This window comes from Fukomys damarensis, unplaced genomic scaffold (assembly GCF_012274545.1).
Source record: "Fukomys damarensis isolate Sample0158 unplaced genomic scaffold, DMR_v1.0_HiC HiC_scaffold_14, whole genome shotgun sequence".
NCBI classification, from domain to species: Eukaryota; Metazoa; Chordata; class Mammalia; order Rodentia; family Bathyergidae; genus Fukomys; species Fukomys damarensis.
In genome coordinates, this window is record NW_022900926.1 from 56,895,113 (window position 1) to 56,906,032 (window position 10,920).

General features: G+C 31.9%; 1 long non-coding RNA gene across 1 annotated transcript in view; it reads right to left on the reverse strand.

The window, feature by feature from the left end:
• LOC117285998 overlaps positions 1 to 6,575 on the reverse strand; it is a 29,358-nt gene extending 22,783 nt beyond the window's left edge. Inside the window, exon 1 of the long non-coding RNA XR_004517108.1 lies at positions 6,445 to 6,575. This is a non-coding gene — a long non-coding RNA (uncharacterized LOC117285998). The remainder of the gene's footprint in view (positions 1 to 6,444) is intronic.
• Between the last annotated feature and the right edge of the window lie 4,345 nt (positions 6,576 to 10,920).

Consider the following 10,920-nt stretch of genomic DNA (forward strand, 5'->3'; position numbering starts at 1 on the left):
ATATATTATATATATATTATATATATATAATTATTTACTCCAATTTGCTTCAAACATTTAATTCAAATATTACACTTCTACCTACACATTTCAATATGTATGTAATTAAATAAAATTATATATTATAGTTCTTTGCTTTATTCTTTATGAGTTGAAACCCATTACTTTTTTGGAGGGATACTTGGGAACGAACTTGGGACCTTGCACTTGCTAGGCAGGCAGCAGCACCACAAACTAAATCCCTGGCCCAGAAATTCCTTATTCTTTAACCTTTTGATTTCCTCCAAAAAATGTCATCTTCCTCAGAAATTTAATCATTCAATTGGATAAATTTTTACTTTGAACATTTTCTGACTAAATTCTTCTAGTGGCCTATATAAGGACCCTGAGAGTGACAAATCAATTTCTACCTCATGCTTCAAAAAGGGAAATTCAAAATTCATCAGAAGAAATTATTATCACTTTATCCTCGAGAATTTCCAATTCTAACTATGTTTACTCCTCTCTTCTCTGCTCCTGCTGCTGTAGCATAGCTCACTAGTTTTGAAATGAGCCAGATGTGGATCTATGTTGGACAGGATGGGGTTTGTTGTGTAAACAAAAGTGATGTTATTTGACTGTATAAATCTTTTTAGATAGAAATGTTATAGACAATCGCATATACTTCCTAATCACATAATAAAGATTATCTGAATAATTGTGCAGCAGAATATTTTGCTGGCTTGTTTCCACACGCTTTTTAAACTTTTTGTATATATGTACCAATAAAGATCCAGCAGAAGTGAATACAATGTCAAAGTTCTGACGGTCAATCTAGAATCTTCATGTGATATTTGGAGGCAGAAATTGCCAACCCTACTTACTACAGGACACAATCAGTTTCGGATCTACTGGAGTTATTTTCCATCCCACATTATATAAAAGTGTTTCCTAGGTATGACTCTTAAAGTGAAGAATTCAACATAGAAGTGTATTGTAGGTCTATCAGGCATCATAACGTACAAATTCATGGTCTATATAACTGAAAAAAATGAACATCTTTACAAGAATTAATTCCCTTATTACATAAAAATAATCATAACTTTGCGCATGATTTGGTTGTTAAATAAGAAACCGCATGTTGCAATTCATAGATTCATAAACTTATGCACTGGTCTGTGAGAAAAGATCTAGGAAAAATTTTAAAGAGAAGAATCACTCCAAAATAACTTTTAAAAGAAAGGTAAAGATCGCTCAAGAGCCAATAAGTGAGCTCAGCATAGGATGTGGCTATAATACCAAAATAAAGCATTACTGTTTTCTATTGTTTCCAGATTAAAATAAATAAATAAAATTACCGATTGAGAAATAATTTTGCTATTGTTAAGAACACTTCTTGAAAATATTCTTGTAATCTTTTTCTTTACAATTTTAAAAGTATGTGAAGTTCTTTCATTTTCTATATCATTCTTTTCAACTGTACTCGATTTTTCTTAACATTTAATCAATGTGTTCATCTATATTCCATACTAACCCCCCTTAAATTGCATATCCTTTCTTTATAAAAATTAAAGCTAACAAGAAGTTTGCTAACTACATATTAATTTTAATGCCTTTATTTATTTATTTATTTATTTAGGTACCGGGGTTCGAAGTCAGGTCCTTGCATTTGCGAGTCAGGCCGCAGCAACACTGAGCTAAATCCTCAGCTAAAACAATTTTAGGTTCACATCAAAATTGAAGAGAAGGTACAGCAAGTTCCCATATGTTCCTTCACCAGCAAATGCATAGTTTTCCCATTATCTACATGGCTCACAATCGTGATGTATGTATTAGTTAATGAGCCTACATTGACGTATCGCTATTACTCAGGTAAAAGTTTGCGTTAGGTTTACTTTTGTTGTTGTACATTTGTTGAAAGTTTGGACAAATGCATAACGACAAATGTCCTTCATTGTAGTATGATTAAAATAGTTTCAATGCCCTAAAAAAGCCTGTGTGCATTCATGCTTCTTTTGTCCCTAACCCTTGGAAACCATTGATATTTTGTCAATTTCCTCATACTCTTGCTTTTCCAGAAAGTCATATATTTGGGAACATGTCATATATGACCTGGTAAGATTGTTTCTTTCATAAAATATTGTTCAATTAGGTTTCTTCCATGGCTTGGCGGTTGATTACGTTATTGTTTAATAATAGTCCATTTTCCAGATACCTTACAATTTATTTACCCAAGACTTTCAGAAAGGTATATTGGTTGCTTCTATTCACTGAATTGATTTTCAACGACAAATTACCTTGTGGTATTTCTATAAAATTTCATCTATCCCATCCCTGTGATTTCTGTCAGTTTCTATAGATACTATCCTGACTCCCTATTAGTCCAAATCTTAGCTGTGGGCAATTAAATCAACTCATCATGTCTTCTTGTTTTCCATTTCACATTTTGGCCTTTGTTTTTATTCGTATAAGCTCCTTCTGCAGTTTGCTAATTCAAATTTTTATCAGGCTGGGTTGTTATATATCCTATTTCTTTTCAGGAGTCTCCTCAGATGCCCATAGCAGGTCCCAAAGTTTAAATATCATCTGTAATAACTTTCTTCATTTTCGATATTTCTACTTAAAGGTGCCAGTCTCATCACAAAATATATTTTAAGAAATTCTTATCCAGTAAACATAAGTTTTTCTATCTTTCCTCCATCTCAATAAATGCCATTGCCATCTATATTTGTTATTGTTCTCCATCATTTTTCCTCTTTTCATCGTCCTTGCATCCAATCTACCAGAACACCTTATCATTCTGTTTTAAATTTCCTGAATCTGCTATGCTCTTCCTCTTATGTGTTCCCATTAAATTTATCAATATTGCTCACCTAGAGAATTGTTCTAACTTCAGTACGAAGCTCCCTGCTTCCCTCCAATTTATTCTCTACACAGCAGAAAAAAAGATAGTCTTTCCAAAAACTAAAAACTGTTAAAAACATTCTCTCAATGCCTTCTCTGAACACTCTGGATCAAATTCTTAATATGGATTTGTCTATTCGTAGGCCTCCTACTTTATTGTGTCTATTTATACTCTTGTCTACAATTTATCAGAAATTCAGATTCATTCTGTTCCTCTAATGCCTTAATACATGCCAATGGTTTTCCAACTTTAGGGTCTTCTATAAGCAATTTCTTCTTTTTGGGACGCCATTCTGTCTACATCTTTTCACTCACTTTTTTCCCTTCAGGACTCAGCTAACAATTCTTTGTCATAGAAGTTTTCTCTATTTTATTTAAAGATATATCACACTTTATTCTTTATCATTGTACCTTTTATAGCATTTTATAGCAGATCTCATCATATGTTTATTTCTTTACTCATTACTAGAGTTTTATCCCTTTTACTGCAGAGAACATCTGTTTTCTTTTCTACGATATAAAGCAAAATAAACAAACATTGTTGAACAAATGAAGACATTCTCTGCCAAAGAGCAATTTAAATACAATTCTTATTGTCAAAAGCAGCTGAATATAGCTCTGATCCAATGAATATTTCGTAGAGCTTAAAGTACAGCACATGTCAGGTAAGGAACGTGCAGGTAAGAAAGGAAAGGTTCTGTAGTAGCACCTGGCAACACTACACAGAACATACTTAGAGAGAACATATGATCTGCGCTTTGAAATGTAGACTCAGCACTCAAGATTGATTCTATGAGCTCACACAAAGACTAAATTCTAATAAAACATACTTAGAGGCAACAGGAAGATAGGACCAGAAGACAGAATTTATCAGTGACAGAGTTGGTAGCACATGAAGGGAAGGTAGAAAATAAACTTTCGGCAGTCTCTGGCTATAGTGGTTCGAAAACTTGAAATTAAGTCAATATTTATTGATTTTTCCCTTATATTTTAATATATAAAAAGAAAAATGTCATTAGACTAAATTGTTTCACTTGTCATCCTCCCCAATTTCCTTATTTGCTCATTCATTCATAACATGATTTAAGTATGACCTCTTGTATTAACTGAAAAATTAAAATTTAAAAACTTTATTACTGTAATGCTTCAAGCAATAAGCAAAAAGGTATATTTCTATTTACCTTTCTAATGTGATCAAATATCAGTAACACATTAATACTAAAGTGTAAAGTGATCTATTTTTAAAATCAGAGTGTTTCCAAACAATTTCTTCTATACACTAGCAGTATTAACAGTTTCTTGGATAATAATTTGATATAGCAACATTCCTTACTCCTTTAAGATCATTTTTGCAATTTACTGCTGGTTTTGAAAACAGAGATATACAAAGGCTATTAGATCCATATTATTACAAAATTAATATAGTATCAATGCAAAATTCAAAGTGCTTTCTAGAAGTGGAAAATTATAGCAAAAATTCTTACTAACTTTTATTCACTTTAAGAAGTTTAGGTTTAAATTTCCTTTTGTTGCTTTGTGTTTGTACTATATGAAAAGACATTTGTCTGGAGAATTGATACATATACATATTACACTGACTATTTTAACTTCCCTATCTCAGAGCCTCTTCCCATTTCCACAAGAGTCTACCTTCTTTCGTATCACATCTCTTTTATTTTTCTCTTCACATTATTTCTATTTTATCTCGTTTAAAATGTTATGTACATTCATTAGTAATAATTTATCATTTATATTTATTTTCCATGTTAGGGCAGCCAAGTGATATTTAGATTTCTGTGTTCAGTTTGTTTCACTTAGTATTATGATCTTATGATTCAGCCATTTTCATAGGTATGACTCCAATTTATACCTCCAAATGACTGAATAGTACTGAGTCCACATTTCTTTGTCTATTAATCTGTTTATAGGCATACAGGCTACTTCCATAATCTAGTTACTATGAATTGTGCTTCTATAAACATGATTCATGCATCACTGTAATATTATGACTTTAACTGTTTTGAGAAGATACCCAGAAGAGGAAGAACCATGTCAAGTGGATTTCTATTTTTAGTTTTTTGAGCAATCTTTACACTGACATCCATAATGGTTGTACTAGTTTATATTCCCACCGACAAAGTAGACATTTATTTTTTCCACATATCTTTACCTACATTTGTTGTGTTTTGAGTCCTTGATGATAGCCATTCTTACTGGAGTAAGAGGAAATCACAGTGTTATTTTGTTTTGCGTTTCTGTAATAGTCAAACATGCTAAGCATTATTTCATATACCTATTGATCATCTGTAATTCTTCTTTTAGAAATGTCCATTTATCTCAATTGTCTCTTTTTTTTCATTGGGTCTTTTATTGGGAGGGGTCTATGTTTTTAGTTGTTTAATATTCTGGATATTAATCCCATCTGAGGTGTTGCTTAGGAGGCTCTTCTTGAGTAGAGGTCTCTGGGTATTTCTCCTTAAATGAAAAATTTAACATTTGCACATTTGGGTCTACAGTGGTTGGGATCTTGCTGATTTATAAGATGTCCTCAATTCATTTTTCTTAATGTTTCCATAAGAAGTAAAGTGGTACATCATTTCATGAACACTTTTATTTGTGAACAATTTCAGTTGCAAACAAAAGAGTTCAGTGAAATTTTGTTTTTGTTCATGAACTCTGCACCAGCTGATGAACATGACTCTGGTCATCTTTTCCAGAATCATGGAATGAATTAAGTTTGTGGACAGAGGTACCACTATGCTTCTTTCTTTTTCAATGGTACCAAGAGCTTTAGTAACCACATCATTTTGGGCCCCATCTTAACATAGGATTTCTTTTAGATTAAATTTAAGGTTTTCAAATTTTGTTCATGAACTCTGCACCAGCTGATGAACATGACTCTGGTCATCTTTTCCAGAATCATGGAATGAATTAAGTTTGTGGACAGAGGTACCACTATGCTTCTTTCTTTTTCAATGGTACCAAGAGCTTTAGTAACCACATCATTTTGGGCCCCATCTTAACATAGGATTTCTTTTAGATTAAATTTAAGGTTTTCAAATTGTCTTGTCAACATTTGCCCACAAAAGCAGTCTGTAGAATCCATGTCACAGCCTGAATGGTGGGCTGTCTTGAAAGTTCTTCTCACAGTCATCAGTCCCCTGCCATTAATCTCAGACTAGAATATGGACAAAATGTAGTAAAATTTTGTTCAGAGTGTGAAACACATGGACTCCAGTACAACTAGCAATGGAATCCTCATTTCCATCTGAAACTTCCTGAGCTTGACCTTTACTGTCATCGTTGCTAACAGCATTCTGGTCTTCTAAGCACCAACCAAATTCATCCATGAGGCTCTGCTTATAATATTCAAAGGCTTCATTAGTGTACATTTTTAAACTCTCCCATTAAATCAGTTCAACACCTTCTAAACACATGGTGAGGTACAGTCACTACAATGGTCTTGTTTCTCTGGTAACAATTTTCTATATTAGTAAGGTTTCCTGTGGCTGGACATAGTAACAAACACAACTTAAAGATGAGAGGTTAAATTTGGCTCACAGATTTGGGATTCAGTTGGTCATTGGCTGACTCTGATCCAGAAACATCACGGCTGTGGGGGTGGCAAGACAGGTGATCATATACAGTCCTCAGGCCATACCTCTGGCCAACCTGACATACCCAGGAAGGCACTTTACTAGTCCAATAAATTCAATGTTTCAATGTTCCAATGAAATTGACATATCAAGATTATGGTCACAATTGCTATACTATTTTGTCATCCCATAGCAACAATGAGAGAATTCTTCTTACATATACTGTCCACTATTTGATACTATCAAAGTTTTGGATTTGGGCCATTTTAATAAGTCTTTAGTGGCATACTGAATGTCTTTTTATATATTTACTTGCTGTTTGTACCTTGTCTTTGACTAGGTCTGTTTATTTATTTTTTCCTTTGAGTTTATTGATACATTTTAGGTGTACAGTACAGTTGCATTCAACCCCTCCTCTCCTCCCCATTTACAAACATTTTATTTCCATTTTTTCATTTTCCCCTATTTTTTTCTTTCCCTTATCTTTCCCCTACCCTTCCCACTTTCCCTACACCTTTAGCCCTTTTCTTCCTATTTCACATTGTGAATTTTCTCATTATGACTAAGTCTGTTTAGATCTTTGGTACATAGTAAATGATTACTAAATGATAATTAAAGATTAATATTAAAACAATTTTTCATGATACATAATTTGAAAGAAAATTCTCTTCAAGCTTTTCTGAACTGCAGCTATAGCACTGAAAAATTTCAGGAATGAAAGTCATATTGATTTCACTTAGTTTATTTTTCTGATTATATAAAGGTCAAGTTATTTAAGAGACTCACCTCAGTAAACATGACTGATTAAAGTAAGAATAAGATAGAATCAGCTTTTATAAATATCTGCAACACTCCCTCTACTAAGTCATAATAATTATTCTGAGAAAAAAAATCAGCAAACATTTGCTTATCTTCCTAAGAAGGAAAGATTCCACAATTTCTGAAATGCTCAGTGCAAGCCACATATCTGTAATTTAAGAAAGCTGTATCAGTAGAAAGCTAGATAAGTTCCAGTAATAAATATTAACATAGACAGGATTTGCATTAAAAATTTAAGTAGAAATTTTGCTCTCAGGATAGAATTGAGAAGTACAATTAGATATAGACAGATATAAATGATATAAATATAGATAGTTAATAAACTCAGCAAATGTTTAATATAAACACAGTTTATAGTTCCTATAAATTGAACTAGAGAACAAACAGATACTATGTGGCATAGAAAATAATAAGCTTAGAAAATCTATAACATCCAAGGATTGTAGAGAGTATTTTCATATTCAAATACATACTTTATGAATACATTTAGAATTATATACATATATTATTCATATGTGAATATTTATAATTATAGTATTTATACATTTTACATTAAGTTTATACATATCTTATATATAACATTTTATTTTAAAATTCAAGACACACTAGATGTGATAATTCACAGACAAAATAGTTAGGAAAGCATTCCTAAGCACTTGATGTCAGTAGAACAAATTCCCATAAAAAGACGTACTTTAGTTGCTGTCGTAAAGAGCAAAGATGAGCTCAAAAAAAATTATTGGGACACTGAAGCATGGTTCTACTAGTGTTTCTATTCTTCCGAGAAGTTCAGATTGAAGTAAAAACCTGTAAATTTGAATTTTAACAATGATAATGCAATTTAGAAACTCTGCACTGACAGTGAAATGATGGACTTTCTGAACTATTACACTAATTACATTGTTGCATTTCAGTAAATTACCTGGAAAATTGTACCCAATTGTCAGTCTTTACTACAACTAGAATTAGATAAATACAACCTTTGGTAGAAGAGTTAGACAGAAACAAAAACAGCAACATTAATAATCTCCTTCGAATAAAACACACACACGCATTTTCATTAACACTATAAATTTGGATTAAGAATATATCTATCACATTTTTATGTTTAACATTTGGTAAATCTAAGAATTGTAAAATCTTGTTTTCCTCCTGGTTGTGTTCTTTTTTAAATCATATCTCTTTAACCTACAAAGATAAAGATATAAGAAAATTCAAATTAGAAATACATTGGTTGAAAATTCATAACTGGACCTAAAAAAAGAATTTTCTGAAGTAACAAAGTATCAGAGTAGATTTATAATTAGATCATTTATATTTTTCAAATATTAATTTAATGTAATTAACAATTTGAGGTAGGTGTGGAGAGAATAAAATGACAAATTTTTTAAAATTTTTTAAATACATATTGGGTATGATGGTAGTTAAACCTAAATTACAGTAAGAAAATCAGAAGTGTTCTCTGACAGTGTGCCTTTAGGGAGCAGAGGATTTTATGACTTGGTTTTTAATGACCCTTATGATTTCTGAGGGGAGTCATAATTTTTTAATCAGACACAGCTGCCATTTAATAGAAGCCAACTTTGCTAGGCTAGATCAGTGACAGTATGTTTAATGGCTTTCTTGATAGTTTTCTTCCCATTTCTCTCTAAGCTTATCCACATTTCTGATAATTTTTAATTTTTTAACTAACCCTACTGAGCAAGGAAATAGATCTATAGGTCATAACAGAGATTTTATTAATAGACCCTTTTAGACTTTCTATCCTAAAGTGAGAATGGAACTATCCTATTAACCCTGTCATTTGTCATCTTTCTTTGTAATCTTTATATTAAAGGAATTGACAGAAAAAATACAGATGAGCCAATCTTTTCAACATGTAACATTTGATACTTTTATGGACAACTTAAGAAAGTTCATTTTAAAAATACAATACTTTTGTTGATATCTATATATGATAGTTGTGTTATCTTTCTCCTTCACTCTCCTTTCAAGAACTGCTCATATCCTATTATTTGTAGCAATTCTCATTTGTCAGGCATTTTTCTCTGAAATTACATGATTCTTCCTTCTTTGTATTTAATTGCATTCTCAAATTTGTTTTGTATGCCCGAGTATGGTGATGCCTTTAAGAAGGCATTTGTAAAGGCTTTTCAGAAAAAGATGAAAAGTCAGGTATATTATTATGCCCTAGTTTGGACAATGTTGCTTAATGCTCTATGCTTAAATTCCCATCTCTGTAACACTGCTACTCATCATCAACATTTCAGGTTCTTTTCTTCATCTCAACATATGGAAGAATTGCACTTACCCAGTCTTCTGAAGTTAGACATGGACATATTGACATATTCCTTTTATAACACTTTAAATTTGAAATAAAATTTTGGTATGTAATCTCTGGGGCAAAAAAGTTTAATTGTTATTGGAAGGAACTCAAATTCTCTTTTCTTAGATCTGACAATTATAGAGGCATATACCACACAACAAAAGAGTAGCATCTTAAGATGGTTAAGCCTTTGTCTGAATCTTGGATATGACTCTGAAGTGAAAAAACTTTCTCATGCTCATGTGAAGGTATAAATGTTTATATTGCTGAGGAATTGAGATTTGAGTTTGTTATTTTTGGTCTATGTTGGCTGATCCACTCTAATTTGAATTGATTTCTGTTCACCAAGTGAAATATATGATTTTTAAATGATAAATATCTGGGGATGGTTGTCATAAATTTAAATAACTGCATTAAATTGCATACTTAAGTCTTATCCACAATGCTAAGTGCTATGTCTATTTTAACTGTGAATTTTACAGGTATTTTCTTTGGACTAGTCTAAATTAAGAAAAATTGACATCATGCACTAAGTTTAACATGCATCAAAATGATCTTTTCTGTGTCACTCTAAATGGCATACTGATAAAGAATTAAGGTTGGGAACTCTATCTAATTTCATTGAGCCTACTGTTGAGAGAATTATATAGCTGTAACCTTTCTACCCCTCTTTACATGTCCTATTCTACCACCTGCAGCACTATAAACAGAAAAATCTTTCCGGATGGGAGCCATCTGTTACATAACTCATTTCTTCAAAGGGTGGCTACATTCAAGTGTATCATATCTTCCAATGTGCAGTAAATTTTAGTTATAGCTTTTAAATAATCTGCTTTCTTTTTCACATCAGCAAAGATTTTAAATAGCAGATGTCAAAACTGCTTAGCTCTTTTGCTTCTTGAAATTTCAAAGATGTTAAAAATGAAGATCTGCTTCTATAGTGTAATTTTTGTGTGAAATAAAGCAATTCAATTATGTTTCCTCTATGGACATCAATGGTCCATGTGTGAGAACAATTGTGGATGCATTATCCAAAAATTAATTTCAATATTTTTTACTATGCTTAGCTACTCCAGGATAAACAAAACTTTATGGCACTGATCCTGATGCCCCAATTTTTTCTTTACCTGCTGTGTTTGAAAAATATACATTGGTAGGGGAGCACAAACAGCGGTAATGGTGCAAAGATTTCTTCTTTCAATATTTATTTACCTTCTGTGGGCAGATTTGGGAGTTTTCTTTTTCCTTTAATGAGAATTGAAGTTAAGCTGGCTTCACTTTGGTAATGCAAACGTT